This window comes from Schistocerca gregaria, chromosome 1, assembly GCF_023897955.1.
Source record: "Schistocerca gregaria isolate iqSchGreg1 chromosome 1, iqSchGreg1.2, whole genome shotgun sequence".
Taxonomy (NCBI): Eukaryota; Metazoa; Arthropoda; class Insecta; order Orthoptera; family Acrididae; genus Schistocerca; species Schistocerca gregaria.
Genome location: NC_064920.1, coordinates 1,052,622,179 through 1,052,641,034, shown reverse-complemented (window position 1 = coordinate 1,052,641,034; position 18,856 = coordinate 1,052,622,179). Strand labels below are relative to the sequence as shown.

Sequence of the window (18,856 nt, the reverse complement as noted above, 5' to 3'; positions counted from 1 at the left end):
ACAGATGCAATCCTGTAACTCTTTTGTACCGGTTGTGAATAAATAGTTGCCACTATTTAAGTTCCAACCGTCGTACATAAATAAGTTTGTACAGAACCATAAGTGCGTGAGTCCTACTCGCACTAACCGTTTTTTTTAATATTTTATTGTTTGATTGCATTACAGCTTTAGAGCTAGATGTCCGATTCTTCCAAAAATGTACCAAAGGCAATATAGTCTGCCGTGCTTAGTTGCCGGAGCACTGCCGTCTAGAATGTGCCCACAAGCAAGCAAACTTCCGTAAATCGCTTGCAGCAGCTGTTTCTGCAAGTTGTGTGACGTGGAAACACTCCTAGCAAGTCAAAATCCGCTCAGTTTTCTTCGGCTTGCTGAAGAAACTTCCACAAATTAGTGAAAACAGTGATTTCTTGCCTCCTGCTACAACTACACGCCGAACTTGCCAGCTGCTAGATGACTTCCTCAAATTTTCAGAAGTTTTGTGGTTAAATACCTGTACGAAAATGCAAGGTCAGGTGGGCCAAAACAGATTATGATCTGAACTCCTAAACTCATATAATTGGTCACCACAGCCAAGGAAGTGCGAAATTAATTTACAGATTACTTTCTTTCGCGAAATGGCGAAGTAGAATCGCAGTACAGAGGTCTTAAAATTTTAGCACTTTTTTAATGTTAGCGTGAACACAAAAGCACTACATCTGTAAAATAGAAGAGAAATTAAAAAGTATCTCTTGGTGGTATAGCTTGCCGCGTTTTTGTAACCTGTTTTCGTATATTTGGTTGTACAACAGACAAGAAATGTTCGAAAGTAGCTTGTGACATTTTCTGAAAGTTTTTAGTGTGGACAAGATCTCCTGATTTTATTTCGTTCGATAGTGTGGATTGATAACTTATATATGTATGCCTCTGTATCCATTTGATCACCCAAACATTTCTTCTTATTGATGACTAAAGTCTCTTTTATGTATATCTGTTGTGTTCATCAGACATATGGAAAGACTAAATGATAATTAATTGAAACCCTCAGCTGCTGACAAGTGTTGTTGATATACTTCGATGGGGAGAACTGAAAATGTGTGCCCCGACTGGGACTCGAACCCGGGCTAAGCCATTAATGTCGCATGCTAGCAAAGGACTCTGTACATAATGAACTAACACCTAAAATATCTCTGAAATCTCAGAATTTTGCAGAATAAGCAGATTTTGTGCTTGAGAGTCATGAATTTGAGGCAGATAATGTTGTCCCTGCCTTCATTTGTTTTCTAGATAAGAAAAAAGGCCTTTAATTGTGCTGTGTGGGACAAGTTATGAGTTGGAATTCCAAAACACGAAGTATCATTACTAAAGGATATTTATAGCAGTCATACTGCACGATAAAGGTGCATGATGCGTACTTGGCGTTTTTCGATGAGACAAATTGAGTCACACAAGACTATATACCGTCACTTTGGTACTGGATGGCTGGGATGGTGGAATTTCAATTGGCGACAGGAAAATCAAAAATCTACACTTTGCAGGAAGTGAACTACAGCTTAGTGATATGTTCTCCAGAATGAACACTATTATTATAAACTTTCGGTTCAGAGATAAACTTGAAAGAGACCAAACTGGCCATTAATAATCGCAAAGATTTATATAAACCAATTTACAGGTTGCTTAAAGGATCTGGAGATGGTGAATGTGTATATCTAGGATCTTTGGTCAATGACACAGGAAAAGTGCGATAAATAAAAGCCCAACCGCAATGGTTAAACTCACTGAGAACCGGCAGAATCGGGAAATAACCCAAATAGCGAAGAAGATTGCTTGGTGGAATTATTGGTGAGTGATGTGTTGTTGTACGACTGCGAGGTCTAGACCATGGAAACTAGTGACAAGAGTTCAATTGATGCCTTCGCAATGTGGTACTTTTGCAAGCTGTCACCGTGTACTGAAGGAAGACTCGATGCTTCCAATATACACACATCAAAAAAGGTTTTGCATCACCCCAGTTCCCAGAAATCCTGAAGACAGACGTTGACTATGGATGTTGTATCACAGACATAGTCCCTTTGACTGTTCAGAGATGTCACTAAACCCGCCCAAAGATGTAAACAACCATGCATGAGCAGCGCCTGTTAGACGGAGGGGGTCCGACAATGCCATCATTTCCAGTCATTCCACCAGGAAGAACGTACACGGCTCGTGTTGTCTGTAGTTCAACCATGCCTAGACGGTCAATACCGCAGTTCGATCCCGAAGGCGACTTCTAATCAAGCTGCGGAGCTATGGGGTATCGTCTCAGTTGTGCGACTGGATTCGTGATTTCCTGTCAGGAAGGTCGCAGTTCGTAGTAATAGACGGCAAATCATCGAGTAAAACTGAAGTGATATCAGGTGTTCCCCAGGGAAGCGTCCTGGGACCTCTACTGTTCCTGATCTATATAAATGACCTGGGTGACAATCTGAGCAGTTCTCTTAGACTGTTCGCAGATGATGCTGTAATTTACCGTCTAGTAAGGTCATCCGAAGACCAGTATCAGCTGCAAAGCGATTTAGAAAAGATTGCTGTATGGTGTGTCAGGTGGCAGTTGACGCTAAATAAGGAAAAGTGTGAGATGATCCACATGAGTTCCAAAAGAACTCCGTTGGAATACGATTACTCGATAAATAGTACAATTCTCAAGGCTGTCAATTCAACTAAGTACCTGGGTGTTAAAATTACGAACAACTTCAGTTGGAAGGACCACATAGATAATATTGTCGGGAAGGCGAGCCAAAGGTTGCGTTTCATTGGCAGGACACTTAGAAGATTCAACAAGTACACTAAAGAGACAGCTTACACTACACTCGTTCGTCCTCTGTTAGAATATTGCTGCGCGGTGTGGGATCCTTACAAGGTGGACATCGGAGGACATCGAGAGGGTGCAAAGTAGGGCAGCTCGTTTTGTATTATCACGTAATAGGGGAGAGAGTGTGGCAGATATGATACACGAGTTGGGATGGAAGTCATTACAGCATAGGCGTTTTTCGTCGCGGCGAGAGCTTTTTACGAAATTTCAGTCACCAACTTTCTCTTCCGAATGCGAAAATATTTTGTTGAGCCCAACCTACATAGGTAGGAATGATCATCAAAATAAAATAAGAGAAATCAGAGCTCGAACAGAAAGGTTTAGGTGTTCGTTTTTCCCGCTCGCTGTTCGGGAGTGGAATAGTAGAGAGATAGTATGATTGTGGTTCGATGAACCCTCTGCCAAGCACTTAAATGTGAATTGCAGAGTAGTCATGTAGATGAAGGCATTGTTACTTTGTACCAAGTAGGGCTCTCAACAGAGGAAGTGTCCAGGCGTCTCGGAGTGAACCAAAGCGAAGTTGTTCGGACATCCCCCAGGCTGTGGCTATGCCATGTCTCCGCTATATCTTTTCTTTCAGGAGTGCTAGTTCTGCAAGGTTCGCAGATGAGCTTCTGTAAAGTTTGGAAGATAGGAGACGAGATACTGGCAGAAGTAGAGCTGTGAGTACCGGGCGTGAGTCGTGCTTCGGTAGCTCAGATGGTGGAGCACTTGCCCGCGAAAGGCAAAGGTCCCGAGTTCGAGTCTCTATCGGGCACACAGTTTTAATCTGCCAGGAAGTTTCATATCAGCGCACACTCCGCTGCAGAGTGAAAATCTCATTATGGATGTTTATGATGATTTCGATTCCAGTTTTCTGTACGGGTTCGGAACTCTCGGACCCGAGGTGATGCAAAACTTATTTTGTTGTGTGTAGAAGAACTAAGCGTCACAAAAAGTTTATCTTCGCTTGCGGCCAAAAATACTTCCTGTTCCTTGGGCACATTTTGAGAAGACAAGTTCACCGTGCAAGGCAAAATCGATGGCGGAACACCACGAGGAAGAGCTGCAAGCGTATAGTTGTAGCAAGCGAAGAAGATTACCGGAGTCCCTCTTCAGATTATATTAACAAGAGCTGAATGTAGCTGTGGACAGAGACGTCTAGTCGAAGATTCAGTTACGTAAGAAATGAAAGAAGAAATTATGTTATCGCACTCCGATCAGTTAACTGACTAATGATGGCGATTATTCTATTGCTTGCATACTGTACAGATCGTAATCGTAAGCTGCTATGGATCTCTTGTTACGTGTAAGTGAGGGCCTGAAGGCTCTAGTCTGGCCACTAGGAATAAATGCATAAATAAACACACTCTACGAAAAAAAAGCGACGCACCACAAAAGAATTATGCGAAAGGGACGGAAATCGGTAGATGTGGTGCACATCTACATTTACATTCACATCTACATTTACATCTACACTCCTGGAAATTGAAATAAGAACACCGTGAGTTCATTGTCCCAGGAAGGGGAAACTTTATTGACACATTCCTGGGGTCAAATACATCCCATGATCACACTGACAGAACCACAGGCACATAGACACAGGCAACAGAGCATGCACAATGTCGGCACTAGTACAGTGTATATCCACCTTTCGCCGCAATGCAGGCTGCTATTCTCCCATGGAGACGATCGTAGAGATGCTGGATGTAGTCCTGTGGAACGGCTTGCCACGCCATTTCCACCTGGCGCTTCAGTTGGACCAGCGTTCGTGCTGGACGTGCAGACCGCGTGAGACGACGCTTCATCCAGTCCCAAACATGCTCAATGGGGGACAGATCCGGAGATCTTGCTGGCCAGGGTAGTTCACTTACACCTTCTAGAGCACGTTGGGTGGCACGGGATACATGCGGACGTGCATTGTCCTGTTGGAACAGCAAGTTCCCTTGCCGGTCTAGGAATGGTAGAACGATGGGTTCGATGACGGTTTGGATGTACCGTGCACTATTCAGTGTTCCCTCGACGATCACCAGAGGTGTACGGCCAGTGTAGGAGATCGCTCCCCACACCATGATGCCGGGTGTTGGCCCTGTGTGCCTCGGTCGTATGCAGTCCTGATTGTGGCGCTCACCTGCACGGCGCCAAACACGCATACGACCATCATTGGCACCAAGGCAGAAGCGACTCTCATCGCTGAAGACGACACGTCTCCATTCGTCCCTCCATTCACGCCTGTCGCGACACCACTGGAGGCGGGCTGCACGATTTTGGGGCGTGAGCGGAAGACGGCCTAACGGTGTGCGGGACCGTAGCCCAGCTTCATGGAGACGGTTGCGAATGGTCCTCGCCGATACCCCAGGAGCAACAGTGTCCCTAATTTGCTGGGAAGTGGCGGTGCGGTCCCCTACGGCACTGCGTAGGATCCTACGGTCTTGGCGTGCATCCGTGCGTCGCTGCGGTCCGGTCCCAGGTCGACGGGCACGTGCACCTTCCGCCGACCACTGGCGACAACATCGATGTACTGTGGAGACCTCACGCCCCACGTGTTGAGCAATTCGGCGGTACGTCCACCCGGCCTCCCGCATGCCCACTATACGCCCTCGCTCAAAGTCCGTCAACTGCACATACGGTTCACGTCCACGCTGTCGCGGCATGTTACCAGTGTTACAGACTGCGATGGAGCTCCGTATGCCACGGCAAACTGGCTGACACTGACGGCGGCGGTGCACAAATGCTGCGCAGCTAGCGCCATTCGACGGCCAACACCGCGGTTCCTGGTGTGTCCGCTGTGCCGTGCATGTGATCATTGCTTGTACAGCCCTCTCGCAGTGTCCGGGGCAAGTATGGTGGGTCTGACACACCGGTGTCAGTGTGTTCTTTTTTCCATTTCCAGGAGTGTACATCTAGATGGAGGCTCTGCAAATAACATTTAAGTGCCTAGCAGAGGATTCATCGCACTACCTTCACAATTCTCTATTATTCCAATCTCGTATAACGCGCGGAGTAAACGAGCACGTATATCTTTCCGTGCGAGCTCTGATTTCCCTTACTTTATTATGATGATATCAGCCCCCGGCAGCTGAGTGCTCAGCGCGACAGAATCTCAGTCCTAAGGGCCCGGGTTCGCTTCCCGGCTGGGTCGGAGATTTTCTCCGCTCTTGGACTGGGTGTTGTGTTGTTCTCGTCATCATCATTTCATTCCCATCGACGCGCAGGTCATTGAAGTGGCGTCAAATCGAACGACTAGCATCCGGTGAACGGTCTAACCGACGGGAGGCTCCAGTCACACAACATCATGATGATCGTTTCTCTCTACATATGTCGGCCGACAGACAAACGATTACAACTTCAGAAAAAAAAGGTTCAAATGGCTCTGAGCACTATGTGACTTATCTTCTGAGGTCATGAGTCCCCTAGAACTTAGAACTACTTAAACCTAACTCCTAACTAACCTCTGGACATCACAAACATCCATGCCCGAGGCAGGATTCGAACCTGCGACCGTAGCAGTCGCGTGGTTCCGGACTGAAGTGTCTAGAACCTCTCGGCCACCGCGGCCGGCTCAGCAACTAGTTGTATTCGGGCCAGAGTATCACAGGACCCCACCGGACCTCCACATCAGACAGGCAGGGAGAACAAGTGCGCCGACTCCAATTAATCACCACCGCATGGCCAGCACAGCGGCGAGTCGCCTCCGCCCCAGACCACACTGCTCATATTGCTAGGCACAACCTTAGCGAAGTCACTAGTAGGTCACGCAGAGCGAACTTCATGTTCCGCGCAATACCCGGAAACCAACTGCCCTCTCGCTTTCCGCCGGCCACCGAGAATACAAGCCAGCGACGTCATAGCTTATCGCCACCGGAGCGCCACCCGCACCAGGACAGAGAACTAAAATCGATTACAGTGCGCGCTCTGAACGAGATCACAGGATAGCGGCGCGCACCATATCAGATGACGTCCAATCGTATCAGACAATCCAGTAACAGCTTGTATAAGGGCTAGAGGTGGACCAATGCGTTACTGACTTGCTCAGTTTGTTTACCTATAGACGTACATCACCTCTACCGATTTCCGTCCCATTCGGATAACTCCTCCGAGGTGAGTCTTTTTTTTTTGTCTTAGAGGCGATGTCGAGGATCAGTGAAGAGAAGTAGAATTTCGGACCGATTGGCTGGATACGGAAGGGCTTCTCTGATGAGGCGGTACGGGCCGTTCGCGAGCGGCAGTAGCGCAGGCGCCAGCGGCGCTGACTCAGATGGCGCGCATACCGTTCGAGGCGAACCCCTGCCGCCATTGAGGGACGCGGTGCAGCCTTTGCGCCGCCTTGGCACCCACACCCGATAGCTGCGCCAGGCCTTGACGCGAATTAAACACAGAGCTGTTTATACGCTGCCAACTTACTGTTGTGGTCCCAAACGCCTAAAGTGTCTCATCTGTCCAAGTCAGTAGAGTAATCTGATGTAATCCGGAATCCCTATTTTTACTTACTGTTTTTTCGATACTGTGAGTACACCATTTTCACAGGCCTGGTAATGATGTAACTGAGATATCTCTTTAAAAAGAGTTGAGAACAGATGGGTAAGTCTGGTAAATTTGTGTGAGGGAATCGAAATTTCGTTAAACTACACAAATGCTGCTATGCATGATGCTTGTTGCGGGTCAGGTAGAAGCTTCAAACGGATTCTACCTGCATTTGCTAGTTGACAGTATCTCAAGTGGTCAGTGTGGTTTGGCTTAGAAGAGGAGAACCAGTTTCATTTTGTTATGATTTATTTTCGTTTGAAGGTTTCGTAAGCTGAGACGATCAAAGACGAGTATGTGTAATTACGTACATGCAGACTCCGTGTCCGCATTCAGGCATATAAAAATCAATACATTTTTATTTCCATATTCCACTGCTGGCCATTAAAATTGCTACACCAAGAAGAAATGCAGATGATAAACAGGTATTCATTGGACAAATATATTATTCTAGAACTGACGTGTGATTACATTTTCACGCAATTTGGGTGCATAGATCCTGAGAAATCAGTACCCAGAACAACCACCTCTGGCCGTAATAACGGGCTTGATACGGCTGGGCATTGAGTCAGAGCTTTGATGGCGTGTACAGGTGCATCTGCCCATGCAGCTTTAACACGATACCACAGTTCATCAAGAGTAGTGACTGGCGTATTGTGACGGGCCAGTTGCTCGGCCACCTCTGAACAGACGTTTTCAATTGGTGAGAGATCTGGAGAATGTCCAGGCCAGGGCAGCAGTCGAATATTTTCTGTACCCAGAAAGGCCCGTACAGGACCTGCAACACGCAGTCGTGCATTATCCTGCTGAAATGTAGGGTTTCGCAGGGATCGAATGAAGTGTAAAGCCACGGGTCGTAACACATCTGAAATGTAACGTGCACTGTTCAAAGTGCCGTCAATGCGAACAAGAGGTAACCGAGACGTGTAACCAATGGCACCCCATACCATCACGCCGGGTGATACGCCAGTATGGCGATGACGAATACACGCTTCCAATGTACATTCACCGCTATGTCGCCACACATGGATGCGACCATCATGATGCTGTAAACAGAACTTGGATTCATCCGAAAAAATGACGTTTTGCCATTCGTACACCCAGGTTCCTCGTTGACTGCACCATCGCAGGCGCTCCTGTCTGTGATGCAGCGTCAAGGGTAAATGCAGTCATGGTCTCCGAGCTGATAGTCCAGGCTGCTGCAAACGTCGTCGCACTGTTCGTGCAAATGGCTTTTGTCTTGCAAACGTCCCCATCTGTTGACTCAGGGATCGAGACGTGGCTGCACGATCCGTTACAGCCATTCGGATAAGATGCCTGTCATCAAGACTGCTAGTGATACGAGGCCGTTGGAATCCAGCACGGCGTTCCGTATTACCCTCCTGAACCCACCGATTCCATATTCTGCTTACAGTCATTGGATCTCGACCAACGCGAGCAGCAATGTCGCGATACAATAAACCGCAATCGCGATAGGCTACAATCCGACCTTTATCAAAGTCCGAAACGTGATGGTACACATTTCTCCTCCTTACACGAGGCATTACAACAACGTTTCACCAGGCAACGCCGGTAAACAGCTGTTTGTATATGAGAAATCGGTTGGAAACTTTCCTTATGCCAGCACGTTGTAGGCGTCGCCACCAGCGCCAACGTTATGTGAATGCTCTGAAAAGCTAATCATTTGCATGTCACAGCTTCTTCTTCCTGTCGGTTAAATTTCGCGTCTGTTGCACGTCATCTTCGTGGTGTAGCAATTGTAATGGCCAGTAGTGTAATTATAAATTCTTCCGACAGAGGCTGAACATCAGCTTGCTGTAAGAGCTATTATGATAGGCACGCAAGAAAGTGGTAAACTCCTGACACACCGCAACAGCAGTAACAGGGTACACATTGCATTAATCGTGATTAGAATTATTCCCTAACCTCGTTATTTTCCAGATTGAAGCAGATTTACTTTCGTCCTCGAATTTAAAAATTTGGTTTGATGAGGAGCAATTTTTATCAAAGTGGGAAGTCATGTCCTCCATTTCTACAGCTACATTTGTACCACATAAGACATTCCGCAGTGCATGGCGGAGGATACTCTGTTTCAGTATTAACGATTTTCTGTCAAGTTCAGTTTGCTTGTTGAGTGAGAGAAAAGGACTCTCTGTATGCCTCTGAACGTACAGTAAGCTGTCTTATTTTGCCATCGTGATCAACAACGTAAAATGTACGACTTTGGTAGCAAAGTGGTCGCATAATCTTCTTCGAATATCGATTCTCTATATCTACCTAACAGAGTTTCGTGAGAACTACAAGGATTCACACTGAAGTTAGCCGAACATTTTTGTTACACTTTCGCCTGGACTCTATTTTGTACTGTTATACCAGTGACGCGTCTCTGAAATGTGGTGATCGAACGAAAATGTGGAAACACCGTGAAAACTGCTTAGTTGAATATCAACCCAGATGCCAGCCAGATCTGCAGTTTGCGCTGTTGTGTTTAATAGCTAACGGCACCTGTGCAATGTCCTCAACACGTTACAAAAGTCAGTCGTGGTCACAATAATACTCTGTGTAGTTGTGAGTGCATTACGTCGGAGCTACGTGAACTAGAACGTGGGCAGTTTGTTAGTGTTCCTGTAGTGAGTCATTCCGGAACCAAGGTGGCAGAACTGTTTGGTGTTTCAATATGAGCCGTATCGAAGATTTAGGAAAGCGAAAGAACAATATTCGCTAAGTCACTACCAGTAGGACAGAATGTTGGAGTGATGGTGAGAGACGTTGATCAAAGAGGATCATGACAAAAAAAATGAAGACGGCAGGTGCAAAAATCATTGCAGAATTGAATGTCGTACTCGCGAACCCTGTCAGCACCTAAACGACACGAAGAGATCTCGATAAGCGGGCAACTGCAGGGCAAGCTGGAACTCCAAAACCACTCACCTGTGATGAGGAAGCTATAAAAGTTGGAGTATCGAGCAGTGGAAGAAAGTCATTTGGTCAGATAAGTCTTGTTGCTCACTGTTTCCAACTTAGGCCCGAGTTAAGTCCCAAGAGTGAAGCATGGCGTTCGGTGATGATTTGAGCGGACATATCGTGGCAGTTACTCTGCAAGGTCGGATTACTGCCAGGGATTAAGTGAGCATTTTGGCTGAACAGGTGCATCCCATGGTACGACGTTTGTTTCCAAGTGACAATGGAGCGTTCCAAGACGACAGGGCTCCTTTCCACACAGTTCACCTGGTCGAGGATTGGTTTTGTGAGCACGAGGTTGAATTGTCGCATCTGCCCTTGCCATCACAGTCACCAGGTCACAGTATTGCTAATCCTCTGTGGTCTGGTTTGGAGGGAAGGATGCGTCGTCGCCGTCCACCAGCGTAGAGCGTCATCGTTGCCTGAACTTTCCACTATTGTGTATGATGAGTGCTATAAAATTCCCTTGAAAACGATACGGGACACATATGTATCCATACCGTGACAAGTGCAAGCTGTTTTGAATGCCAACAGGTTTCCTGTACCGCATTAGTCATTGAAATGTGTTGCGTTTTTAGCGTTTACGTATTTTTGTGCATGTTCTGTAGTTCGATGTCTTTTGTTAAGCATGATTGATAAGAACTTCAAAAGCTTGTACAGTATTGTACAACTGGTCGCACTATCGTCTTGTACGCGGTATCTTTAACAGAAACACTGGACTTTCCCAGAACCCTAACAACAAATTTACTTCTTTCATCTACATTCATTCGCACTGGTTTTAAGTGATGGCCCCATTTCATATTTCTTCAAATGTTCAAATGTGTGTGAAATCTTATGGGACTTAACGGCTAACGTCATCAGTCACTAAGCTTACACACTACTTAATGTAAACCATCCTAAGGACAGACACACACACCCATGCCCGAGGGAGGACTCGAACCTCCGCCGGAAACAGCCGCACAGTCCATGACTGCAGCGCCCCAGACCGCTCGGCTAATCCCGCGCGGCTCATATTTCTTATTAGGTGTTACTTCCAAATACTTATGCATTGTGATGTGCTCTAAATGTTCACCGCTAACCTTATAATCGGATACTACCTGTTTCATTTTCTTTACGGTAGGTATTATCTTGCATTTATCCACGTTTAAGTGCAGATACTATTCGTTACAGTAAGTACAGATTTGACTCTATTTGTTTTGCTTTTTTTTCTTAAAGATCGTCCATCTACGATACGTTCCTATAAACAGCTGCATCGTCATGATACCATCTGATAAATGGTTTATGTGTATTGAGAACTTGAGACCCTTGCGCTTCGTTAGGGTACACCCAACACCATTTCATTTCTGTATTCGGGGTATTCTGCAAAGTTTGATAAAATGTACATCCTAGAATAGAACTGGCCTCTCGATTGTGTCACATAAGTGTTCGATGGGATTCATGTCGGGTGATCTGGGTCGCCAAATCACTTTCTGGAATTGTCCAGAATGCCCTTCAATCGCGAGCAGTCATGGCCCTGTGACTTGACATCACTTTTTGGGAACATGAAGTCCACGAATGGTTGCAAATGGTCTCCAAGTAGCCGAACACGACAATTTTCAGTCAAAAATCGGCCCCAGTCCATCCCATGTAGATACAGCCCACACCATTATGGAGCCACCACCAGCTTCCACCGTGCCTTGTTAACAACTTGGGTCCACAGCTTCATGGAATCTGCGCCGCACTTAAACCCTACCATCAGCTATTGCCAACTGAAATCTGGAGCCATTAGATGAGGCCTCGGTTTTACAATCCTCTAGGGTCCAACCTAGATGGTGACTAGCCTAGGCAAGGTGCTATAGATGATATCTTGTTGTTAGCAAAGGCACTAGCATCGGACGTCTGCTGCCACAGCCCATGAACGCCAAATTTCACCACACTGTCCTTCCGGGTAAGTTCGTCGTACATCACACATTGATTACTGCGGTTATTTCACACAGTGCTGCTTGCCTCTTAGCGTTGGCAACTCTACGCAAACGCCGCCGCAGTACTGAATTCCCTAATGATTTCCGAAATAAACTGTCCCATTCCGCGTTCAAAAGCTGTTGATTCTCGCCTTGGGCCACAACCAAGCCGAAAACCTTTTCACCTGTGAGCAAATGACACCTTCGCCAACGCACTGTCATTTTATACCTTGTGTACGCGATACTACAGTTATCTTTATTTGTGGATAATGCTATCCCATGACTTTGTCACTTAAGTGTATAATAGGACCATGGTAGTCACTTCCAAATTTCACATTATTGAATAGCCAGTTGATTGCATACGCTTCACCGACAATCCCATCATACATAAAACCCTACTTGTTACTGGAAACAATATGGAAGAATAGCCGCAACGAAGCATAGTACTCTCCACCAATAACAGTTCATTGGAGAGCAGAGTGGTTAAAGCCTCCATCTCGGCAGATAGGTGTAGATTCTCTGTAATTTTTCTTAGTCGCTTTTGGCAGTTTTCAGGTTGATTAATGCCACACCTGACTTTTTTCACCTCTTTGCTCAGTCCGAGCTTGTGGTCTATCTCTTAAGTCTACCTTAAAGGATGCACTAAATGTTCAAATGTGTGTGAATTCCCAATGGACCAGACTGCTTAGGTCATCGGTCCCTAGACTTACACACTACTTACACTAACTTATGCTAAGAACAACACATACACCCATGCCCGAGGGAGGAGTCGAACCTCTGGCTGGAGGGAGCGCGCAGTCCGTGACGTGACGCCTCAAACCACGCGGTTACTCGGCGCGGCAAAGGCTGCACATTCTGCGCCTATTTTCGGTATTACAGGTATACTTTTCGCTAGGGCAGATAAAGTAAGGCTAATAAATTCTTGCTACACGCCATATTCGTAATCTGTTCTTACTGAAAAATGTAATTACCTCTTTAAAATTCCCATTTTGCTTGATACCTCTCACTATAGTCTGTGATGTTACAGCAGCGAGTGGTAGCGCTGTGGATATAGTGAGTGAAAATGGTTCAAATGGCTCTGAGCACTTTGGGAATTAACATCTGAGGTCATCAGTCCTCTAGAACTTAGAACTACATAAACCTAATTAACCTAAGGACATCACACACATCCATGCCCGAGGCAGGATTCGAACCTGCGACCATAGTGGTCGCGAGGTTCCAGACTGAAGCGCCTAGAACCGCTCGCCCACCCCGGCCGTCTGTAGTGAGTGAGATCAGGCATAATGGGAATGTTAGAGCGGTGGATAAGTTTTTCATTAAGTGTAGATTATGAAAAAGGTGTCCAGCAGGCATTTATTAGCAATATTTTTCTCCAGTTATATTATTCTATTGAAAACGGTAATCGTACGGCCGGAAGCAGGCGCAGAGTAGGCAACCTTGAGCTACACACATATCTGGCTGCATTCGTCGTAAAGAATGCGGCATCGTGCTTTTCTGCGAATGTTTGTTTTCACACTCTAAGCTCCTTGCCCCGCACGTCTTGAATCAACGTCCGAGACATGGTCCACAGATTATACGTCCGAAGGTATAACTGAACTTACAAACTCCAAAGGGCAGCCATATTCAGCGCACTGGTGCGAAATGAAGGTCAGGGGGAGGTGGAGAAGCCATTCTTCTGGTTATCAGGAGGACATTCGGATCTCACATCTAGACGCTGTGGGTTCGATGGATTGGTGGGGGCCATGGGAAACTCTCGGAGGAGAAAGACATACGGCAGCAAAACAGACGGCGTTTAGGGAATTCCTTATTGTTGCTACAAGCTTTAGGGGTTACAGGTGCACGACTTAATCCAGTGGTGCAGCGTGGCATCGACCCACGACGTCCATGATCTCCTAGTGTGGTTAGGCTACAGCTGCAAGTGATACCTTTGTGGATAGAGGACAGCTGCAGACTCGACCATACCTCGGGTAGACTGCAGATGGACATTCTAATTTGGCATTCAGTACCAAGATATGTTCAAAACGCCTAATTTTATTCATTTCTTAGTAAAAATATCCTAGGCTGCCTTTTTAGAAGCACAACAACATCTGGGACAGGTCTACGCAGTCGATGTTCTTTCGGTAGCTCCATTTCACTGTAATTACATTACTGGCCATTAAAATTGCTACACCACGCAGATGACGTGCTACAGCGCGAAATTTAAGCGACAGGAAGACGATGCTGTGATATGCAAATTATTAGCTTTTCAGAGCATTCAGACAAGGTTGGCGCCGGTGGAGACACTTACAACGTACTGGCATGAGGAAAGTTTCCAACCTATTTCTCATACAAAAACAGCAGTTGACCGGCGCTGCCTGGTAAAAAGTTGTTGTGATGCCTCATGTAAGGAGGAGAAATATGTACCATCACGTTTCCGACTACGATAAAGGTCGAATTATAGCCTATCGCGATTGCGGTTTATTGTATCGCGACATTGCTGCTCGCGTTGGTCGAGATCCAATGACTGTTAGCAGAATATGGAATCGGTGGGTTCAGGAAGGTAATACGGAACGCCGTGCTGGATCCCAACGGCCTCGTATCACCAGCAGTCGAGATGACAGGCATCTTATCCGCATGGCTGTGACGATTCGTGCAGCCACGTCTCGATCCCTGACTCAACAGATGGGGACGTTTGCATCTGCACGAACAATTCTACAACGTTTGCAGCAGCACGGAGACCATGGCTGCATTTAACCTTGACGCTGCATCACAGACAGGGGCGCCTGCGATGGTGCAGTCAACGAGGAACCTGGGTGCACGAATGGCAAAACGTCATTTTTTCGGATGAATCCAGGTTCTGTTTACAGCATCATGATGGTCGCATCCGTTGGCGACATCGCGGTGAATGTACATTGGAAGCGTGTACTCGTAATCGCCATACTGACGTATCACTCGGCGTGATGGTATGGGGTGCCATTGGTTACACGTCTCGGTCTCCTCTTGTTCGCATTGACGGCAGTTTGAACAGTGGACGTTACATTTCAGATGTGTTACGACCCGTGGCTCTACCCTTCATTCGATCCCTGCGAAACGCTACATTTCAGCAGGATAATGCACGACCGCATGGTGCAGGTACTGTACAGGCCTTTCTGGATACAGAAAATGTTCGACTGCTGCCCTGGCCAGCACATTTTCCAGAGCTCTCACCATTTGAAAACGTCTGGTCAATGGTGGCCGAGCAACTGGCTCGTCACAATACGCCAGTCACTACTCTTGATGCACTGTGGTATCGTGTTGAAGCTGCATGGGCAACTGTACCGGTACACACCGTCCAAGCTCTGTTTGACTCAATGCCAAGGCATATCAAGGCAGTTATTACGGCCAGAGGTGGTTGTTCTGGGTACTGATTACTCAGGATGTATATACCCAATGTAGTCACACGTCAGTTCTAGTATAATATTTTTGTCCAATGAATACCCGTTTATCATCTGCATGTCTTCTTGGTGTAGCAATTTTAATGCCCAGTAGTGTATCTCATATCTTTGTCTTGCCATTGTTGACACGTGGGAGCAGTTAGGTCGTTGGCCGAAAGCTCATTACATCTCTTCGTCCACGGAATAAACAAAAGGGATCATAGACGTCCCGCGAGGAACAAAACTGTTGTTTGAGATATCTTCAAATAGGATGTACAACTATCTGCACTTCGAAGGTTAACGTTTGTGCTAGCTTTACAGTTAGAGGACGACCTCGACTTCTCTTTGTGCGAGCCTCCTCTGTGTGTATCGCGCCACACGTCTCCCTGACCCCGCGGCCTATCTCGGGGTCAGCCTGCGTGCGACACCGCCAGATGCAGAGGCGGAGCGCGTGTGACGTCGGTGATAACCCAGCCGGCAGAGGTCTGGCCGGGCTCTGTTTGTTGACACCGCAGTGAGGCGGCACGGGCGCCCGCACCAATGTGCAAGGGGGCCCGCGGGGGCAAGGTTCAGTCCACACAAGCGCCGGGAGACTGGTTCGCACATGAATCACGTGTTTCATTTTCCGCATGTAAATATCCCTCATGGCAACGGCCTTGCCGCAGTGGATACGCCGGTTCCCGCGAGATCACCGAATTAAGGGCTGTAGGGGGGAAGCTGGCACTTGGCTGGGTGACCATCCGGCCGCCATGCGCTGTTGCCATTTTTCGGGGTGCACTCAGCCTCGTGATGCCAAATGAGGAGCTACTCCACCGAATAGTAGCGGCCCCGGTCAAATAAAACCATCATAACGAAACCGGGAGAGCGGTGTGCTGCCCACAGGCCCCTCCTATCCGCATACTCAACTGAGGATGACACGGCGGCCGGATGGTCCCGATGAGCCACTTGCGGCCTGAAGAAGGAGTGATTTTTAAATATCCCTCAATACCATCCTGTTCAGTCATATTAATGAGAACAACTGTCAGAAACTCGAACACCCATCGCCGGCCGCGGTGGTCTAGCGGTTCTAGGCGCGCAGTCCGGAACCGCGCGACTGCTACGTAGGTTCGAATCCTGCCTCGGGCATGGATGTGTGTGATCTCTTTAGGTTAGTTAGGTTTAAGTAGTTCTAAGTTCTAGGGGACTGATGACCACAGATGTTACGTCCCATAGTACTCAGAGCAATTTGAACCGTTTCGAACAACCATCTTTTGCAGCACTGATCACTGCAGGATGAGCAGGAGGAAATTCACTGATGTTCTGGAAGGTATCGACAGGGATGTGAAACCTTGTCGACTCCAGTGCTGTGGCCAACTGCACAAGGTTTCTTGTCTAAGGATCCACGGTGCCGATCGAGGTGATACCACAGATTCCTCGATTGGGCTTAATTAGTTAGTTTAGTGGTCAGGGGAGTACAGTAAGCTAATTCTCATCACTCAAGTACACTGTGATCTGAAAATTCGGAGGAGAGCTTCTGTGAAGTTTGGAAAGTAGGAGACGAGGTACTGGCGGAAGTAAAGCTGTGAGGACGGGGCGGGAGTCGTGCTTGGGTAGCTCAGATGGTAGAGCACTTGCCCGCGAAAAGCAAAGGTCCCGAGTTCGAGTCTCGGTCCGGCACACAGTTTTAAACTGCCATGAAGTCTCATATCAGCGCACACTCCGCTGCAGAGTGAAATTCTCAATCTGGTAACATCCCCCAGGCTGTGGCTAAGCCATGTCTCCGCAATAAATTTTCTTCCAGGAGTACTAGCTCTGCAATGTTCGTAGGAGAGCTTCCGTGAAGTTTGGAAAGTAGGAGACGAGGTACTGGCGGAAGTAAAGCTGTGAGGACGGGGCGTGAGTCGTGCTTGGGTAGCTCAGATGGTAGAGCACTTGCCCGCGAATGGCAAAGGTCCCGAGTTCGAGTCTCGATCCGGCACACAGTTTTAAACTGCCATGAAGTCTCATATCAGCACACACTCTGCTGCAGAGGTAAATTCTCAATCTGGTAACATCCCCCGGGCTGTGGCTAAGCCATGTCTCCGCAATATCCTTTCTTCCAGGAGTGCTAGCTCTGCAATGTTCGTAAGAGAGCTTCCGTGAAGTGTGGAAAGTAGGAGACGAGGTACTGGCGGAAGTAAAGCTGTGAGGACGGGGCGTGATTCGTGCTTGGGTAGCTCAGATGGTAGAGCACTTGTCCGCGAAAGGCAAAGGTCCCGAGTTCGAGTCTCAGTCCAGCACACAGTTTTAATCTGCCATGAAGTTTCATATCGGCGCACACTCTGTGAAAATCTCATTCCGGACACTGTGACCTGTGTGACACATTTCATTGTGCTGCTGGTAGACGCCTTCGTGCCGAAGAGAAACGAATTGCGTGTAGGGGTGAACACGACCCCCAATGATAGATGCGTATTTGTGTTGATCCATTGTGCCCCCCAGACTGATGAGATCATTCAAGGAATGTTACTAAACATTCCCCAGACCATAACTTGCAGGGTGTTTGGTTTCAGACGTTTCATTCCGTACACGCCAACGTCCATGTGTCCGATGGAGCATAAAACGTGATTCTACTGAAAAGGCAATCTGTCGCTGTACTGGCGTGGAAATACCAGCATTCGTCGCCGATGAAAAGCAGTCAGCATGGGTGCATGAACTAGGCACCCACTGTGGAGGCCCACATGCAGGAACGTTTACTCAACGGTCGTCGAGGAGACACTGTTGGTAGACCGCTGGTTCATCGGGGTGGTCAGTAGGTCTACAGCAGCACGTCTGTTCGTCCGTACACATCTTCGCAGCCGACGTTCACACTTGTCATCTATGGATCGTGGTGCACAATACTTGCCTCGGCGCCGGATTTGTATAGCAATATAGAGCCGTTTTCCCCTGCTCGTTAGACTTTAACTGCGGAAGCACGCGAGCATTTTACAAACTTTGCTATTTCGGAAAGCCAATGATCATACTCTTCTGGGCGTCGGATAAATCTGTCGTTTCCACTTAACAACTATTGCACTGTTTTCCACGTTCCCCTGACACGCTTTATATACCTTCCACTGCTAGTGCTGCCGTGTGCCAGCCGGCCGCTGTGGCCGAGCGTTTCTAGGCCCTTCAGGCCGGAACCACGCGGCTGCTACGGTCGCAGGTTCGAATCCTGCCTCGGTCATGGATGTGTGTAATATCCTTAGGTTAGTTAGGTTTAAGTAGTTCTAAGTCTAGGG

The 18,856-nt window shown here is 47.4% G+C and overlaps 1 protein-coding gene across 1 annotated transcript in view; it reads left to right on the top strand.

Annotated features, from left to right (window-relative positions):
* LOC126280991 (apolipoprotein D-like) overlaps positions 1-18,856 on the top strand; it is a 216,219-nt gene that overhangs the window by 166,383 nt on the left and 30,980 nt on the right. The gene's annotated exons all lie outside the window — the stretch shown is intronic.